Genomic DNA, 20736 nt, shown 5'->3' on the forward strand with positions numbered 1-20736 from the left:
CTATGATATATATATATATATATATATATATTTTTCACCTGCTTCTGTTGTGTACTGAAGAATGTACTTTTTAAGTGGTAAGTTGCCACTATATGGTTGTTGCCAGGCTACTGTAACTGATTGACTTGTTACCTGTATGGTTTTCAAGGCTTGTGGTGCATCAGGTACATCTAAAAAACAAAACAAAATTAAATGATAGAAAATAAACAAGCAGTCTTTTACATCAGTTGAAAAGAAAAATATTTTTCAATTAAAATTCTTGTTTGATGAATCATCTAGTACTTAGCTAATTACTTTATATACACATTGCTATATAAGATTAAAACAGTCAATATTATAATGGCTATGTACATTTAGATAAAACAAATACAGTGTAATCAAATGTAGAGCATTAACACCCAACAGAAAAAAAAATGCTTGATAGGGAAAAAGCACTCTAGGTCTGATTTTTTTTATTATTATTTAAACATGTATGAGTGCACTCAGAGGATAATTAAGAAACTTCAATTATTACTCAAATCACAAGTACCTGAAAGTAATAAAAATATTTAAATGTAATTATAGTTAATATTAGCAATACACATCACAATAAGCTGAAGACTGTTTATCACATTCATTCTAATTTGTTAATAAATTTCAAATTAAGAATGTGTAAAATTAGCACTCATCATTTTTTGCCTGTGAAAAGTCAGTGACAAAGAGGCCTTTAGTTCAGTACTGGAATTCATCATCTGTATTTGACAATTAAATACAAAAATGTACATGCAGGGAAAGAATTTAATGTAGAGTTGGAATGCTGAAAGCTGGTGAAGTGTTGGAAGCTAACAGGCCTAATACACTGGATTAAGATCTTTTTTCCTCAGATTCCTTCCAGTTTGTAACTCACATACCTCTGACTTGAAAATCATAATAGGCAAATTAAGAGGAATGTGAAAACACAAATGCATAACTTTAATGTGGTTAATGTGGTTAATTGGTTTAATGTGATTTTTATCATTAATAAAGATGGTTCAGTACATTATATTTAATTACTTTAAATAAGCAAATCAACAAGTTTCATGAAAACCACAGTTGATAAAAAGTTTTGGTGGAAGGAAATGTATTAGAACTACAGTTTTACATTGCTTAATATTATGTAAGTAGTGTGAAGACACCAAAAGTCTATTGCTATTGAGAAGAGTATGCAAGCTCTTTCTGATGCAAAATATTCATTTGCTCGTATCATGAAGATGTGTTCAGATAGGATATTTAGAATTTCCACCATGAGGATATTCTTTAGTAAATGGCATTTGAAATCAAAGAAATATGGATCAACTTGAGGTATTAGGAATCCAAGACCATCCAAAAAGAGACCTGTAATAAGTAGTACCCCAGTTGTGGTAAGTATAATACAGCAACTGGTAACAAATGATAGAGATCCTTGAACACAAAGGTCAGTGGCAAAAGTCATCCACATGCCCTAGACAACAGTACATATGATCAAGAAAGATCTATGTTGTAAAAGCAACACAAGTCACATGTATGCAAGTTGTCTCATGATATGTCCATTCAGTTATTGCATATCTTATGCAGCTAGGAATGAAATGAATATTCATGCTATTCTATAATTGTCAAGTAGCTGGATGCAGTACCTGGGGATTTCTGTGGGATCATACTATCAAAGTGGGTGTTAAGAGAGTGGCAATTCTCTTTACTCTATATATTATGGAAAGCAGCAGGGAGAATTAGCATATTATGGGAAGCCTTATTATGGAGTCTTTTTTTCAATAGAATTTTTTTAGCAAAACTATTGTTAAGTTGTCTGTCATTATATAGAACATGACCACATGGACTGTATGTAACAAAGTGAAGTTCAAATATTGTGTGGCATAGCATTCTTAACCTCTGTTAGGTCCAGTAATTTGCAAACTATTAGTATTTACACTGAATCTTTAAAGTTCTTATACTACACAAATAAATTTTCCTTTGGACTTCTCTCTATCATTATCCAACTCAAATGATGAATTAAAGTACTGAAAGAAAGGTCACTTGGGCATTGAAGGCAGACCAAAAGTGGAATTACGATCCTATTTTTAAACACCTGTGACATGAAATCTGTATTTAACAGATCAAAAGGAACTTTAAGAAAAATGGAGCTTAACATTAATTTTTATTAGACATATTGGTCTTCTAACTGTAATATCTACACTTACTTTTGCAACAAAGAAAGAGAGGAACATATGCCATAATACCTTGTACTATTACTTGAAAGCTCATTTTGTCCTGACCATAATTGTTCTGGACAGTGCATCCAAACAAGGATGTATCCTCTCTCTTAGCTGAGATGAGTTTGAAGGTGGACAAGATACTGCTGTCTGTCACAACCTGAAAGACTGTGTACCTGCAGTGTATATTTGTATATTGAGTTTTAGAAATTATGTAGCTCAGGTTTGACTATTATTTTAAATGGTTAAAAACTTTGGTGTATAGCAAATATCAAACCATGACTAAACAGCATGTAAAAAATGCTGACTCATGCCTTAAATTTTTAATCTAATTTATGTACATATATATCAGTCCATCACATTTTAACTCAAGAATTTTTATTCATACATAGTGTATTAAAAAATTTAATATGCCAGTTTCATCTTAAAACTATTATGTTCTCCAGTTAATATTTTAGACAAACAATAACACAGACATACACACCTTCCATAAGTAAGGATTAAATATTTTAAATTTTCTTATATAGTTTCAGCAAACTTATGACATTTTTATTCTTATTAAAGTACAAGAAATGTTGAATGGTATGCAAATAACTTAAGAAATAAAAATGATATAAAATAAAACTAATTCTTAAATAGTCACTTCTTAAAACTTAAATGTCAATACATTTAATAGCATTTGAATCACTAAATTACACAATTTATAGATTATAGTTATTTATGTTATTAAAAAGCTTTTACTGGAATACATTGTTCAAAACAATTAAGGCAGAGTTGAGGTTTTCTATATTCAATCTTCCTTTAAGATATAACTAGTGTTTTAAAACAGTGTTACTGGTGCTCTTTAGTAATTTTAGTGTCAAATGACCAGTCACATGAATAAAATACATTTATAAAATCTTTGTCTCCCACAGGTACAGCGGGTAAGTCTACGGATTTACAATGCTAAAATTAGAGGTTTGATTTCCCTTGGTGAACACAGCAGATAGCCCAATGTGGCTTCGCTATAAGAAAAAACATGTATAAATTCTTTATTTGGTACTGTAGAGTGAATCATTAAGCTGCTTGGGCAATATTCCTGTATTGGAGTTGTAGCTGATTCCAGTTCATCAACACTGTTTGGCTATGATTTATATGCTGTCAAGCATTTTCTCAGTGGTCCATACATATCCAGTTAGATTCAAATCTAGTAATAGTATGGCCAGCCTATTTGCTCTTTGTCTTGACTTTCAAAAAACTGTTAACCATACAAGCATGATTTGTATTTATTTGATGTTAAGCACAAAGCTACATAACAGATTATGTGTGTCCTGCCTATCATAGGTAGAGAAAACTTTGTTTCTATTGTTGCAAGAGTGCAGGCATACCACTGTGCCACTGGAGTGGGCTGGAAGCATGAATTATCATCTATTAGAAGAAAGTTGTGTCCAACTGCATCTGCAAATGGCAATACTGATTATTTTAAGACTACATCCCTTTGCATTTACTGGTTTATAGAGCATGAAGGTCAATTCAGCAGACACAAATACTGATCCCTGCCCAGATCAGTATGCAACACCATTTGTGTACTTTCTTTGTGAAATTTGTGTTGGATCTGGTCCCAGCCACTCTCCAGCATTTGTATCGTATTTTATATTTATCACAAAGCTGCTAAAATTATCTGCCACCATCAATAATTTTGAACTACTGACCAGAGGGGGAGGCAGCCAATGAACAGCACCCTTCCATCTTTACAAAGGAATTGCCTGTTATCTTTATAATACACATACAGTTTAAAGTGGAGAAATATTTAATGGTTTTACATTGATCCAAATATAGCTTGCCAGTTCTGAGATCCAGAGCTCTACCATGATGCCAACCTGTGCCCCCAGATGTGTACAAATTTCATATATGGCTGTATATGTCATAAAATCCACTCTTATGAAGTCTTTCTCTGACTGTTAAGGGCTTGCTTATTGTCTAGTTTCTGCTACGAACTTTTAATTAATAACATAACATTGTATTTAAGGACAACAAGGTACCTGTTAGTTTATCTACACTCTCTCATTTACTAAATGAAGTAAATTATTTAGAAAAAAACAACCAAAAATCCAATCCTTATTCTTCAAATATTTATTAAGTCTTTCCTTAGACTTCACTAAACTTGTTGATTTCACCACATTTGAAGGCCACCAGTTCCTGAGGCTTACTACCCTGTTACAAAAAATAAAACTGCTTTAGCTGAAAATGACTCTTCCCTTGCTAAAAGTTATATTTTTGTTCCCTAGTTCTACCATTCTTACCATTAAATTAATAACAAGAGGTAATCCTCAATATTCACAGCACTTGAAATTATTTTCAGGCAGGATAAGAGTGAATTATTCTATGGGGCTTTTTATAAGCTTTGTTTTCTGCACCAGCAATACTAAGTTTGGTGCATGTGTACACCCGATTCAATTTTATAACTCATCGGGATCTCTACCAGCCTATCCTCAAACTGAAATTCTTATTAAGCAAGATTAAAGTAAATTAATTTATGATACCTTTGGTGCAGTCCAATACATCAGTTGAAAGGGTTTGACAGCCTGAATCTAAAACTGTAATCTCAAAACAGTCAAGAGATGATGAAGGTAAAAAAAAGGTTTTCCCTTGAAAATGACTTGGAGCTGTTCTATAAGCTGCTATGTTGCAGCTAAAAAAAGGTGATGCAACAACACTATTGATTCTCTTCACAGCTTCAAATACTTCAGACAGAGCCCATCTAATTCCTCTTTTAACGAGACAAAACAAATTCTGAAACCTCAAACTATCCTTATATAAAAAACATTCCATCCAAGGTATCATCCTAGTAGCCCTCCTCTGAACTCTTTCCAATAATTCAATGTCCTTCCTAAGATAAGTTGCTAGAGACTGAATACAATACTTCAAAGATGACCCAGACAATGAATTTATAACCTCTATAGACATATTCTGTATTTCTGTACATTCAACCTAAAATCCTATTTGGCCTACCACAGTGCTTGAATGTCTTAATAGACTGATCAATCATAACACTAAAATATTTTTTCTCTAACATTGTTAACGTTATTTCCATCAAAAATATTTTTAAAATTCACATTATAATAACCCACAAGCATTAAAACTACCTGTCATTTATTTGTCTATCTACATCTATTTGTAAAGCAGAGCACCCTCCTCATAGTCAGCAACTTTCAAGACATTAATACCATCAGCAAATTTATGTAATTTATTGACTATTCCTTCATGCACATTATTAACATATATTAAAAAGAGAAAACACTGAGCCCTGAAGTACCTAATTTGTAGCATTAATTCAGCTTGACTTAACTCCATTTATAACCACCCTTTAACTGCTTCCATCCTGTCACTTTTCTATCCAGTGAGCCAACTAATCCTTCACACATATTTAGAACTTTTTTTTTTCTGTTGGAAAGTTCAGACTCATCAGTTACATCTTGCTCAATTTTCAGAAAGCATTTGTTTCATGGAGTTGTTTACAATTGTCTACTCTCTCCAGGTCTCTGAATGCATCCTGCTAATCACACATTTTAATACATGTAGCTACTCTGCTAGAGTTTATTGGGTTTTACCAGTTTGTAGTTAACCTTTTGTTTCCCATGTTGTGGAAATGTCCAACCATCTTTATTAAGGTTCCAGCAAGTTTTATTATCATTCTGGATTTCTATACATTCTCTGTCGTTGTTGACTCTGCTAAATAAAAACATGCTGCATTTTCTTCTCATATACCTATCACTGAATGCATAAAAAAATCACATGGCTAACCACCTAACACTTGCTTTTCATAGAAATAATTTCAAATGTGCTAAGGATGATATTTAATAATAGCATTTATGCCTTGTCATAATTAAAATATTGAAAACTGATAATTCTGTAACTGTTTGATAAATTATATTTTTGTACTACACAGAGGTTCAATTTATCTTCTGCAGTTTGTTTTTGCTGTTTAATAGTATTAAGTCATAAAATCTGTCAGTTGTTTTTGATCTGTAACAAATATTACAATGGTAAAATTAACATAAAAGATTAATGAAATAAAACCTGTGGTTTCTATTCTGTAGATCCAAATGCTGTCCATTTTTGGTCCACTTGATACTCATTGGTCTATCTCCTAGAACCTCACAACTCAGGTTAACTGCTTTACCTTTCTGTACTGTTACTGACTGGAACTGAGTCTTAATGTGGGGTGGTACTAAGAAGGAGACCCAGAACTGGTGTAAAAATCTCATATAACCATTCAACATTTTAGATAATTCCTTTGCTATTTTATAATAAGGTATTGTTAGTGTGCTGTTTATATTAAACTAAAACTCTTTATGTCCATTTGAAAAATTATATTAGTAAATGAGTTGAGATTAAACTATAATACATTTTTTTATATGAAGCATCACCTAAACTTTGTACAAAACTAAAACAATCATTTTTAAGTTCAAAATTTTTTAAAAAGAGATCCCAGAAATCGATCATTTTTATATTACCAGAGCCAAGGCCACTTAAAATCATTATGGGCAATGGATAAGAATTAATTTATACTGCTTCCCATAAATAATTTTTATAATGATGTCTCATACATGCATAAGTGATTGAAGGAGAAGTTAACACTTGCTTCAACATTCTGTACTGATTTGATTAATTTCATAAACAACGTTTTGTCACTCTAATAGGTTCTCTGGTGGGCATTCAGCCCAGGGGAAGCTATTCTGGCCTCCCTGCCATTTTGGTGGGCCCGGCCACAGCCAAACACTCAATCCAAGACTTCAAGCATCTTTCACTAAATTACATAAATCGTTCTTATTTTCTCAACAATGCACAACACACACAACAAATGTGTCTTATTAAAATTGTTTCTAACATAAGTGAATATTATTTTCACTTATCAATAACAAAACTAATTTTCCATTTTCTCATTCAGTCATTATAGAAATAAATATTTTTGAATGATAGTAATCCTTTTAATAGCGTCATCCCTGCCTAGAATCATTGTTATTAATGTAATATTTTAAAATGTTATAATTTGAAAAGCAGCTTAAGTTAACATATGATAAATATAGTACTAAGCATATTTTTACTGGCAAGATTATTGATATGTTTGACCATTAATTTCACAACCTGATTAGCCTGTAGAAAATGCCAGTATTATTTAATCACTGCTATAAGAAACATCAATTGAATGACTGGTTTCAGTCATTCTCTTTCAGATATACATCTATGTATCTCATAAACGTTCAGTTTTCTTCTTATGAACAAATATCATCACTACCCATGGAGGAGATTAAAACATTCTAAATTAATATCTTCATAACCTTGATGTGGATGACATTCTTTAATATTAATGACATTAAAGTGTGGACAACACCCAAATCCTGCAGTTGTAACAAGTTTTCACAAAGATATTTATTTATCACAAATGTTGTTTGGTCATGCTATTAATGTAGACATTTCTAGAGGTTTGCCTTATTGATAGGCTAGAGGGGTGTTTGAGGAATGATAAAAGAAGTCTTGTATCTGATGGTTATGAGATGACTAGGCTACTAAATTCTACTTTTTCTTCAGTTTTTACTAATGAAGATTTGAACAGTATGTCTCATTTTGAACAGTTGATAGATGGAAACAAGTTCAAATAACATAACTGCATTAATTCTGAGATGGCTAAAAAAATGTGAAGTTCAAAATATCACAAGGCTTCTGGGCCAGACACTACTTCCTCAAGGAGGTTAAAGAAGTTGGCTAATGTCACTTCTCTTATCAAGTGAGATAATAAAAACTGTCCCAGTAATTATAGACCTATTAGTCTTGCATCAGTTGTGTGAAAAGTTTTGCAATGTAAATGAAAGATGCTTTGGAAAAACTTTTAACAAAGTTTACAATGTTATTGGGTAGTCAATATGGTTTAGCTAACTAAGGAAAAATCTTGCCCTACACAAAATTTGGCATTCGTTGCAAATGTTACTGCTTATGTAGATGATGGCATGATTATAGATTGGGTGTATTTTGATTTTAAGAAAGCCTTTGACAAGGTGCCACATAAGAGGCTTCTAAACAAGTGAGCTCTTTAGGTGTGGAAGGATAAGTTAGCAAATTGGACAGAAGAACAGCTGGGGTTCAGTCAAACTGGACTAATGTCACAAATGTGGTACTTCATGGCTCAGTATTAGGACCTTTGCTCTATTTTATTTACATTAGTGATATGGATGAAAGAAATGCCAATAAATAACTTAAATTTGCTGATGACATCCAGATCTTGGGTGTTGCTGGCTGTGAAGAGGATGCTACTGCTTTACAAAAAGATATAGATCATTTAGGGAGTTAGATAAATAAATGGCAGATGGGTTAAAATTATAATAAATGCAAGATAATGCATGTGGGTTATCATAATTTAAATGATAAATATAATTTGGATGGGGAAACTCCTTAACAGTGTCATGAAAGAATAGAATCTTGGTGTAATGCTTAATCAGTCTCTTAAGTCACCTAAGCAATGTGCTATTGCTAGTGGTATGGCAAATAGGTTATATCTACAGAAGTATTGAATACAAGTCTAAGGTAGTTGTAATTTTATTGTATATGCCACTGGTTAGGCCATATTTGCAATATTGTGTTCAGTCTTGAGCTCTTAGCCTTAGGAAAGACATTAAATTGTTGGAAAGGGTTCAGAAGACGATTACTACAATGTTGCTTGGGATGAAAGGATTGTCACACAAGGATAGGTTGAAATATCTTGAAAAAAGAAGAGTTAGAATGGATCTGATTGAGATGTTTAAGATTGTAAAAGAAATTAATAGTGATGATGCACCATCTTCTTTCATACTTAACAGCAAGGACAGTAGGACTAAGGTACACAACTATAAATTTTGGCTAGGTAGGAATCATCTTCAGCTAAAACAGTTTTATTTTTGTAATAGGGTGTTTGGCCTATGGAATGGGTTGTCTCCAAATGTTGTGGAGGCATTAAATTTAAGCAAGTTTAAGAGAAAGCTTGATAACTATAAGAATTATAAGGGTTGGCTTTAGGATTTTTTTTTTTAATTTATGTATTTCATAGTTTAGAGGATGGGACAGGCAAAATAGAGTAATAGATCCCTTGTCCCAGAACATTATGTTATATTATGATAGGAATGGCTTAACATTTGTACTTTTCTCCAGAGCTTAAGAACATTTTGAAGAGTATAAAATGAAAGTTAGGCTAAATTAGATGATTACTGATTATTCAGTTAGTAAGATTATTAGTCAGTTGTCTGTCAAAGTCAGCCAGTTAGTTAGTTAGTTCAATTTTGTAACTACTGAGCTTGCGTTTTGATGAAGATGTACAGATATATGAAAATTAGAAAGTAATTGTTTAACGTTATTTATTAAATTTAGCTATCAACCTAGTTTGCTCAGTGAATTTTAGGTTATTATGTGAAATTAGGAAAACTTTTATTATTAAGTGGACTGGAATTATTTTTATTTTATTCACCAAATAATCCAAAATAATCAGTTCCACTGTAGAAACCAGTCTGGTGATGTGTTATTTTTGTAAAAATATAATCCAGAATCAATTTCAAGATAACAAGATATCTTAAATGAAACAAGAAATTTTAACAAAAATTATTCATTTATCACAGACCACAGCCATGTTGGGTTATCTATTATGTCTATCGTGGGGAATCGAACCTCAGATTTTAGCGTTGTTAGTCTGTAGACTTACTGCTGTCCCACCAGGGGGTCATGGAAATGATGAAAAATATGGAAAGAAGACCATAAAGAAGGAAACAAAAATTACGATCATGAAAGGAAAGTAAAATTAAAGGAAGATCACGAAGAGTGAGACAGACAATTAAAGTATGTTTAATAAGAGAGAGACACGAATTACAAGACTGAAACATGACATTTATAGAAGAATTACAATATAAATCAGTTTAATTGAAAACAATATTGATGAAACCATAAAATTGAATAAAGGATTACAACCCCAAAATCTGTAGAAAAATTGAAGTACAGAATTACATGAATGAAATAAAAAGCAAAGTACAAAACAATGTTAATGGAGTGATAATGGAAATATAGAAGGAATAGAACGCTAATTTGAGTTTGAAGCCAGAAGAAATTTAATATTGGAGATAAACTTTAGGGTAAAATATCTAGAAAGTAAATCGGAAATACAAGGACTTTGCCAACTACATCTCTATATTCAGTCAAGAATCCCAACCTCAAACAACATTAATTATGCAATAAGAAACAGCAGAAACCATTTGGTTTACATGTATTGCAGCTAATGCTTTCCAACCGCCTCCCGCTAGTACAGCGGTATGTCTCCGGATTTACAACGCTAAATCAGGGGTTCGATTCCCCTCGGTGCGGCTTTGCTATAAGAAAACACACACACATGCTTTCCAACCTGTGAATGCAACGTGGCTGGATCTAGCGGTAGACAAGTTAGGCGACCTATTTGCCCCACAACTAAATGCATCAGCAATCTGACTTAGTGATACGAAAATTTGTTTTATGAATTTCGCGCCAATTACACGCGGGTTATCTGCGCTAGCCGTCATTAATTTAGTAGCGTAAGACTAGAGGGAAGGCAGCTAGTTATCACTACCCACCGTCAACTCTTAAGCTACTCTTTCATCGACGAATAGTAGGATTGACTGTAACATTATAACGCCCCCGCAGATAAAAGGGGCGAGCATGTTTAGTGTGACGGGGATTTGGACCCGCGACCCTCAGATTTCTAGTCGAGCGCCCTAGCCACCTGGTCATGCCAGGCCCGAAAGAAAAGTTGAAAACGTTTAAAATTTTTTTAGCAGTCCCGAGATGTATAGATTATTTAACTTCTCTATTTAATACTTCATTTACTATGCATTTTATATTATAACATTTTAATGTTGAATACTCAAACAATTATTCATCATCATACTCTTAAATAAGTATGACGTTCCGTGAACGTGCATACTTACAACAATGTGTTACGGGCTCCGAAGCTAGTGCTATCTAGTTACTCGATCGTTAACTGGTTTTGTGTCGGCCTCCATGAAGTCACTTTTAAGTGATGACAACTTGTATTTTTTGCGAGATATGGTTTGACTCTCGCATTCCAGCCAAAATGAGAGAAACAGCAGGTTTTCTAGAATAAAGGATTTTGTCAATGTCTAGAATACAATTCGAAAATATTTCTAGTACTCCCATCAACAAGGGCATAGTTGGGGTATGGGGGGGGGACCTGATCGGATAGAATTGTGGGGCGGCTGGGGCAACAACATATTGTGTTGTGTGATTTTTGGGTTTGCGTATTACAACTACTCTTCTCAGCCCAGCTGTAAAAAAAATAATATAACCATAAAATATGTCAGTTTTTTAGTCAAAACAAATTTAATTTTATTTACTTTTACGTAAAAATCACATTTCACATATTTAAATTATCAATGAAAACTTTACCTGTATCATACAAATCACACATAAACAAGCGGTATTACAGATTTAAAAATAAGCGCTTGTAAAGTTTTCGCACCTACGTGTTATTGTTTTGTTAGCGTCAGTGCAAGTGGCGGTTAGTATTATACTGCTCGGCTTCATTCTAGATAAATAAAAAATTATTTTCATTAGATGTGGCCGGGGTCATGAGCCATAGCCCCTCATAAATACGACCTTGTTTTTCTGTCAATGTTCTCGAAAAGTTGTACGCATAGCAAAACCCGTTTTCCCGTAGACTCCTACTATATAGTTGAAAGATATTTTCGCACGGAAAAAAATTTGGCCACAGGACACAATAAAAACATACTTAAAACTGTATAAAATTCGTTTTAAACACACATTTAATATAAGTGGTTTAAACGACTACGAACGAAGCCAGATGTGTCAAGAATTTTTTTTTCTGTTAAAATGCACAGATTCTATAACTAGTGAGGGCTAAATATGATCTGTCAGTAGTAGTGGTCTCTAGTGGTTTTTCTAAATATTTGCACTTGAAGTGCACATTTTTATATGCATTTTCAAGATAGTTATATTGAATGAGACGTTTTAAGTACTAGTTATTTTGGAATAAAACAAACACATTTTCAAAATCATAATTTTTGTTTCCAAATCGTTTATTTGCTACAATGATAATTAAGCACAACAGAAAATTCAATATAAAAAGAATGTTATAATAGCACGTGGAAAGAACAATAAAATAGACCAACAATATTATCAACTCTTTACACACAGTATGAAATTCAAGAATAGGTTACACAATCGCCATGTTTATTTATTTGGAGAGTAGAACGTTCCGAGCTAGTGCTCTTTGCCAGATCACACAGCTTACAAAGAAACTGGTTGTAACTCGAAACGTCATAACCTTAAAATAATAAAAGAAGCGATTGTATAAAGTATTCTTTAATTTCAATATCTTTGTCGCCTATGCACTTAACCATATGTTTGTATTCACAAACAGTGACTATGGTGGCAAGGTAATAAGATAAAAACTTAATTGCAAAAACATAACGAAGGTAAATTAACATTCTATGTTCATTATTGCCCAATTACAACTCTGGTAAGTGGGACAGAAGCTTGCAAATAAAGGTATTTTAATGTAGAGAAAAGATCGTGTGTAATTCTACATAACAAAATAAATTTTATAGTCAAAGAAAGCTCTCACCGTGCATGGAACGCATTCATAGACTATTAAAATTTGAAAGTCAGCGATTCTGAACTTTGTTCTAGTTTGCGTCTGCAGAATCTACTTTAGACTTATTTTTAAAAAGTCTTTATCTTCTTACATTTTATGTAATAATGAAAAGCTGAGATCGTGATAGAGGTTAAAATTACGAATCTGGATCTTTATAAAAGGAAAGAGGCTGCTTTGGAAAACTCACTAAAGCATTTGAAAGGATCTATAAGCAAATATTTGAAAATGGTGAGAAGTGATTGTAGAAAAATCAATTGTGAAAGATGTGTGAATAATCTAATATCCTAAGTTTGATCCAATCATGCAAGAACATTTATCTCGTGTCATGAGAAATGAAATACACACTCACTACCTCAACCACTCAAAACGAATAATTTGATTTAATGGCTAAAAAGTGTAAAGGTAACATATTAAAGAACGCATTTATTTGTTTCTTTTTAATTTCAACTACATGAAGGCTATCTGCGCTAACCGTCCCTAATTTAGCAGTAAAAGACTAGAGGGAAGACAGATAGTCATCACCACCCACCGCCAACGTTTGGGCTACTCTTTTAAAAACAAACAGTGAGACTGACCGACACAAAATAAGGCCCCCAAGGCTGAAAGGACGAGCATATGTGGTGGGACGTGAATTCGAACCTGCGACCTTCAGAATGCGAGTGAAATGCCCTAACCACCTACCTATGCTGGGGTAAAGAATGGTGTAAACGCATAAACACTTCATATAAATCTACGATAATTAGAATTGAAGACAATATTGATGAAACCATAAAAATAAATAAAGGATTACAACACCAAAATCAGTGTAAAAATTGAAGTACAGAATTACATGAATGTAATAAAAGCAAAGTACAAAATAGTGTCAATTAATTGAAAACGGGAATATAGAAGATATTAAAAAATAAAAATAGTTATAATATTTGTGAATTTTTTACTCAAAACATATGTAGTCTTATTTATTTTTTACATAAAAATCACGTTTCATGTATTTTAACTATCAATAACAATCACACTGAATCATAAGATAAAAACCTAATTGCGAGAACAAAAACAACAATAAAATTTGATTATTGTCTAGGTCTCATAACGTACTTAGTCCGAAAGATCTTCGGTTTTTAACTCGAAAGGTTCTGTGATGCTTTACTGAAGCAATCACCTAAGTGTAAGAGCGATACCAAACTTTGTTTTAATGAGATTATGGTATATGATGTTTCAGCGTATCTTATTATACGGTATGATCTATTAATGAATCTAAATGCTTTTATAAATTATGGAAGATTAATAACATATATTTGAACAGCATTATAAAGCACATAAAATAATATTTACAGTGTATTGGGGAATACAGATTAACAGGTTTCACGTTAGTACTTTCAACTAACAACGATCTGGTGGGAAGTTCTGATATTATAAATTAGTTTTAAATAAGTGCAACAGCGAATAAAGAAAAATGTATCTATTTATGAAAGTGAGAAAGAATACATTAATGATTCTAAAGAAACATTTAAGATTCATTGATGTTATGGATGAGACAACTTGTGTAAGTACTGAAACCCTATTTGAGGCTCTTAAAAATATGCGGAACATTTTTGATTTTCATATGATATGTAGGAAACTTCGCATTATTACATAAGAAGAGCTTTTGCAACATTGCAAAGATCTTATGATTAAATCTAGCTTTCAAAGTTCACGCGACATCAGCGAATTAGAGATATACGGAAATTTAAGTGCTTTGCAGAATTATACCAGTGATATAATACCAAAATAAACAATGCGTTGAAATTCATCATAAAAAATGGCTGGCGTGCGATCTCTTTAAATGTATATAGAACTCTTTGTATAATCATGACTATTTCAATTACTATTTTCTTTAGTCAGAAAGATGCTGTTTGTAATTAAGCACAAAGCTACAGATTGGACAATCTGTGCTCTGCCCACCATGGGTATTGATACCCGATGTTTAGCGTTGTAAGTCCGCATACATACCATAGTGTCACTAGGGGACTAGTCCGTAAGAAGTTTTTCTCGTCTTCCTGAGCGACCTAATATTTGAGACTTAGTGATGTGCCACTGCTGAACATCGCAGAATAGTAGAAAGGCACTTTTTAAAAGTGTGTATTTTCTTATAGCAGAGCCACATCAGGCTATCTGCTGAGTTCACCGAGGGGAATCAAACCCTTATTTTAGCGTTGTAACTCCGATGACATACTGCTGTACCAGCAGGGAACTTTTTTAAAGTAAATAAAATATGAGTAAGGTAAACAGATTTTCTGTGAGTTGGATTAAAAATTTATATCTATTTTATTTAATGGTTTAGATAATTACATATTTTATTCTACTACTATATTTATATTAAAGGTCGATATAGGAGTTGCATAAATTGTTTTTGGAAATACATAACTTGTATACAGAATGTTTGAAAACAATTTTTTACAACGTAGATCTGTTGTTCGTTTTTCTTCCAATGCTAGTCATATATGGCTGTATCAAGTATTGCAAAATACACCGCTTAGCAAATTTCATGTTCAGGATCGCTTATATAAGTAGATAAGGTTGTCCAGCATACCACATTCGCCTAGGACCTCGCAATTAGTAGATCCAGTCCTGGACTGCAGAATCTTTCTAGTGTACTGTAGCCAAACCACTAATTCACCAAGCTATGTAATTTAGTTAGCATATCGATTCCACAACATTGTCCAATCGAGAAACCAACAGATTATGATGGAAACATACCATGGGAATGATACCAGGAACAGATTGAAATACTTTCAAAGTTGAATGGACGAAGTTGCAAGGAACTTGCTATTAATCTTAAAACACAAGTGAAAGGACCAGTTATAACAAAATCAAGCAAATTTTCAACAGAGAGCTGTGTAGCTTCTAGAAATTTCTAATAGCCAGTGTATTAAACATATTTGGAGTGTCACATGGGAAGGAAATTTCTAAAGCAAAATTTTGGAACACAATAAGGAGGAAAGATGAGGCCTTAACCAACTTGATGAATGTGTGAAAAGTTTTTCTCAATTACTTTGTCCAAATGCTCCGTGTGAAATGATTGATTCATTGGCATGTGACAAATTAATAGTTCTCATAATGTATGAGGGTATATAAATTAGGATAAAGCACAGTAAATGTATTTAAAAAAACTGTTCAGTTATGGATGAAATTTGCATCAGTTATAGTTACAGATGCACATCTAAAAGTACCATCCATGAATTACGAGATGGTAAGATCAAATAGTGTGAAAATGTCTACTTTCTGTGATGAAAGTTTAGAAGAGTTCAAAGGATGAATCAGAACAGAATTAATCCGAATTCCTTGTGGCAATAAATGTTTCAACTGAAACTTAAAATTACACATTTCCAAGAAATGTAGACAAAATCTTGTAGAACACATAAACCACTCCCAAAATATTGCAGCAAGAAGAGAAATGCTATAAGTGTAGAAACTACAAACATTCCACTTAAAATTGTGAAGAATCAACATAAGAAAATGAAACAAGGAGAAAATATCCTGAGGATGAGTCCTAGAGTCCCAACTACTCAAACAAGTAATAAAAAGATGATTAGTCATAGAAAAATAGAACTACCTTTACTTATGTTTATAATATTAATGTTGTTCATTTTCTAGGTTTACTTGAATGCTAATTATGAAAGTTTAATGTACTGTTATTTTCTGTGTGTAATAGGATTTTTCAAGAAGCTTTATAATCTAGAAAGTGGACAGTGTTGTAGGCTGTGCTTTTAATGTAGATGTTTATAAAGGTTCTTTTATTGTTGATTGGCCTACAGAGGTTTGACAAAGCATGATGAGTGTAGCTTAAAGGCTAGAATATTCTCCATGTTTTAGAACAATTTAAGGAAAATGAAATGTCATTATGGCTACTATAGATAATTATTAATTAATGAGTGCGTATGTGTCATTGTCACAATTTTTCAGTCATCAAGTGAGGCTACTATAGATGATTACTAATTAATGAGTTTGTTAATGAGTATGTGTGTTATTGTCAGAGTTTGTCAATAATTTAGTGAGTTAGTTCAGTTTTATGAATATTGAGGTCATATTTCGGTGTATAAATAGAAATTCAAGAAATACCTTAAGTACCATGCACAAAAGTGAAGTTAAGTCCATCATTCAGTTAATGTTGAGTGTGGAATTTTAGAACTTTTAGTTATTACATAAATAAAACGTTTACATTATTGTTAGTCAGACTAGACAATAATTTTTTTAATGAACTAATTCAAAAGAATATGTTCAGTAATGTAAATTATTATAACAGTATAAAACAATCTGAAGTTGTAACTCCTTCAGGATAACAATATCATCTATTATCCTTGTGTCAGCTAAACTCCACTATACACACACACTATTTCAAAATTAAAGATGACTCACTTTGATTGAAACACTTTTTCTACATTACATTATAAATTCAATTATTTCTTTTTCAAGCTATGATTTCTGCTTTCTACCCATGTTCCTGAATGTTAGCAGCTAGTAATAAAGAACGTTCCAACTCAAGTTCCCTGTATGCTCCAGTATATACACAAGCATTTTCAAAATACTTTTAAAATTTCTCAAAACACAAACATTTGCACTTAACACAGACTTATTCCCACAACTCTAGAACTACTTTCACTGTACACTATAGTAAACCCCATATTTTCTCTCATCTTTTGTTAGCAAAGACTTAGAATTTGTTTTACTTATTTTTAATGGTGTAGCATTGCTATCACTAACTTGCTTCTTTCCACTCTCAGTGCAATTGAGAAATACCTCTAATTATTTTTTTTAAAACAGTTTAATATTATTTGAAATCAGAGACTAATATAACAAATGTAAATTAGTTCAAGGAAATTGATATCTCTAAATATGTAAAATATATTTACTTTCATTATTTTATATAAGAGATTAACCTACTGTGAATTGATAAGGTGATGACCACACTTAAACCTGGACCTATTTCATTGGCTGCTTGGCACATGTACTGACCACTGTCATTCAAGTGAACACCTCTGATAAGCAGTGAACCATTCTCTAGTGTATGGATGTGAGGGTTGCTGACCACTGTATGAAAAGTTCTTGAACTGCCTGTTAAAAATAAACCTTTGACTATAGAAATTTGAATATAAACAAAGAAAATTAACTTGTAGTAGATATGATGATAATACTGATATGGCTGAAGTTAATATTGTGGCTACTCTGTTCTCTTGAAAATAAAGTTGAAAATACAACAGATACAATTAACACAATAGTATTAGGATTAAATAATAAAATTTTGATAAGAGCATTAAATATAATAACACTTTTCAATGACCAACAAAAGTAATTTACAAAAGATGATTTAAAATGATTGACTCTGATTACTTTAGACTTAAAAACACTGTTGGTATAAAGTGGAGAAAAAAAATCATTATTTTTGGTTCAAACACAATAGTATTCACTGTTTTAGCCTTATCAGGATAAAATAATATTGAAAAACTAAGAAAATGAAACTATTTTCAATATCCTGAAAAAAATAAGTTACAAATATGCTTTAAAACGTAATGAAACTTAAAATAATTGCCTCAGGCTTAAAAATACTGTTGGTATATAGTAGTGAAAAAAAAGTTTTATTTTTGGCTCAAACAAATGTATACAGAAACGTCTAACTACACTCTAAAAACATTCAAATTTACAAAAACTGTTGAATCTAAAGGGTCTTTAAAATTATGGATTTCATTTTGCTCATTACTTAGTGGGCCCGGCATGGCCAAGCGTGTTAAGGCGTGCGACTCGTAATCTGAGGGTCGCAGGTTCACATCCCCTTCTGCGCCAAACATGCTCGCCCTTTCAGCCGTGGGGCGTTATATGTGACGGTCAATCCCACTATTCGTTGGTAAAAGAGTAGCCCAAGAGTTGGCAGTGGGTGGTGATGACTAGCTGCCTTCCCTCTAGTCTTACATTGCTAAATTAGGGACAGCTAGCACAGATAGCTCCCGAGTAGCTTTGTGCGAAATTAAAAAAAAACCAAAAAAAACTAACATTACTTAGTACTGAAGATGGTGTTTCTGAAATGTTTTAATAAATCAAGAAAATTATAACAATTTGTTGTCACCTACATTTTGGCATCAATAAAATAATAAAACGTTTTTTTTCTTCTTATATTAAAGTTTACCTGGTTTAACTTTCCACCTAATTTGTGGGAAAGGAAAACCACCAGCCTGACAGTTAATCAGGAGGGTTTTTCCGGCTACAGTTGATTGGTCAGTAGGTTCTATCTTCCAATAAGGAGCAACTGTTAATAAAGTAAACAGGATATATCATGATACAAGTAATATGTAATCAGTTGAAATCATTAAGTTCATTACCTTTAGAAGCACCTTATTAATTGCTTTGACCTTGATTAATTATATTCTAAAAGTAAATTAGGGAGTATTTACTAAGTATAAAGTTACGTTTGGAATGAAAACTATAAATCAAAATGCCAAAGTAAAACTAAACTGAAAAGGTATAATACCAATAAGTTCCATATTAAACAAATTAAAAACAAAATAAACTTAAAAGTGAGAAAAACTACATTATAAACAATATATAGTAAAAGTTAAATCTGTTGTGCCATTATGTTAAATCACTAAATGCTGGAAGCATTTCACTTTTAGTTGTAGATCTATTACTAAAACGTTTTAAACATATTACCCTTTGATTTTAACTCAGAAAACAAAAATAATCCCAACTCAAGTTGTAATTTTAATTAGTTTTAAGGTAAAATTTAAAATCAAACACAGTGGGCTTTTTTTATTATTAACATTTAAAACATAATTACCATAAACAAGAAAACCAATGAAGATAAGGATTGAGGAATCAAGAGGAAGATGTCTTATAAACTAATATTACAATTATAAACTGTAAACTAATGTTACAATTATAAACTGTAAACTGATGTTACAATTATAAACTGTAAACTAATGTTACAATTATTGGACAACTTATAATGAATATCAAGAAAATTGGATACTTATCACTAAGACACACTTGAAATTTGAACAAATGAAATATCAAAGAGAGAAAAACTTTTGATCTTCAGATTTTTAAAGCATCACAATCTGCCAACAGTTGAAAATAAAAAAGGTGTTTATTAAAATAACTGTTGTAGTATGCACATACATATCAACTGTTATGGATATAATGTTTACATTAAAAAAAAAAAAACAGATGTGTTATTACAGCAGTATGTTATAACAAATTTTGTATCAGCATATTTGTAATAAAACTATCATTAAATTAGTTAAATATATGATGGACAAAAGAATTGAAGTAAAATGTTTTTTTTTACCATTGACAACCATCTCAGCTGTAAAATTGACAACTGCTGCAGAGTTTTTGGCCATACAGGTATAATTTCCAGCATGATAAGCCTTAACTGCATTAAAAGTTAAGGTAGAGCTGTATTCATTAAGTGATTCCACTGAAGCTCCCATAGAACCAGGAGATAAAGGTTTTCCATCTTTTAGCCAAGAGATTCTGATTGGTGGATCTCCAGCTATGACAGCACACATAACAATACTTCTCATACCTTCTTCTAGGTCTGAAGAGAAATCGAACTGATTGATCTTGGGGGCAACTATGATGAGATAAATAGATAAACGATAAAATATTCCAGTATGTTCGTTGAAAGTCACAATGTCTCAAACTCAAAACACTTCCAATTTAAATCATATCTCTAGTTCTCTGTTATTTTTCAGTGCTTTATTTTTATTCTGTAGACTATGATTAGAGTAAAGACTTTTTGCCATCGGTTGACGGCAATTTAAATTAACGTTTTGGAAACGTTACAGGTCTGTGCGAAGAATGTTTGAAAGGAGAGTTCTTATTTGTGAGTTCAAAAGCCAACAC

At 32.1% G+C, this 20736-nt stretch overlaps 1 pseudogene across 1 annotated transcript in view; it reads right to left on the bottom strand.

The window, feature by feature from the left end:
* LOC143223351 (cell adhesion molecule Dscam1-like) overlaps positions 1 to 20736 on the bottom strand; it is an 87748-nt pseudogene that overhangs the window by 20010 nt on the left and 47002 nt on the right. Inside the window, exons 9-14 of the transcript XR_013012859.1 lie at positions 20177 to 20464; positions 19019 to 19138; positions 17782 to 17952; positions 6264 to 6414; positions 2232 to 2380; positions 39 to 170 (exon numbers count right to left, since the gene is read on the bottom strand). The product of XR_013012859.1 is annotated as a cell adhesion molecule Dscam1-like (transcript). The remainder of the gene's footprint in view (positions 1 to 38; positions 171 to 2231; positions 2381 to 6263; positions 6415 to 17781; positions 17953 to 19018; positions 19139 to 20176; positions 20465 to 20736) is intronic.

This window comes from Tachypleus tridentatus, chromosome 8, assembly GCF_004210375.1.
Source record: "Tachypleus tridentatus isolate NWPU-2018 chromosome 8, ASM421037v1, whole genome shotgun sequence".
Lineage (NCBI taxonomy): Eukaryota > Metazoa > Arthropoda > Merostomata > Xiphosura > Limulidae > Tachypleus > Tachypleus tridentatus.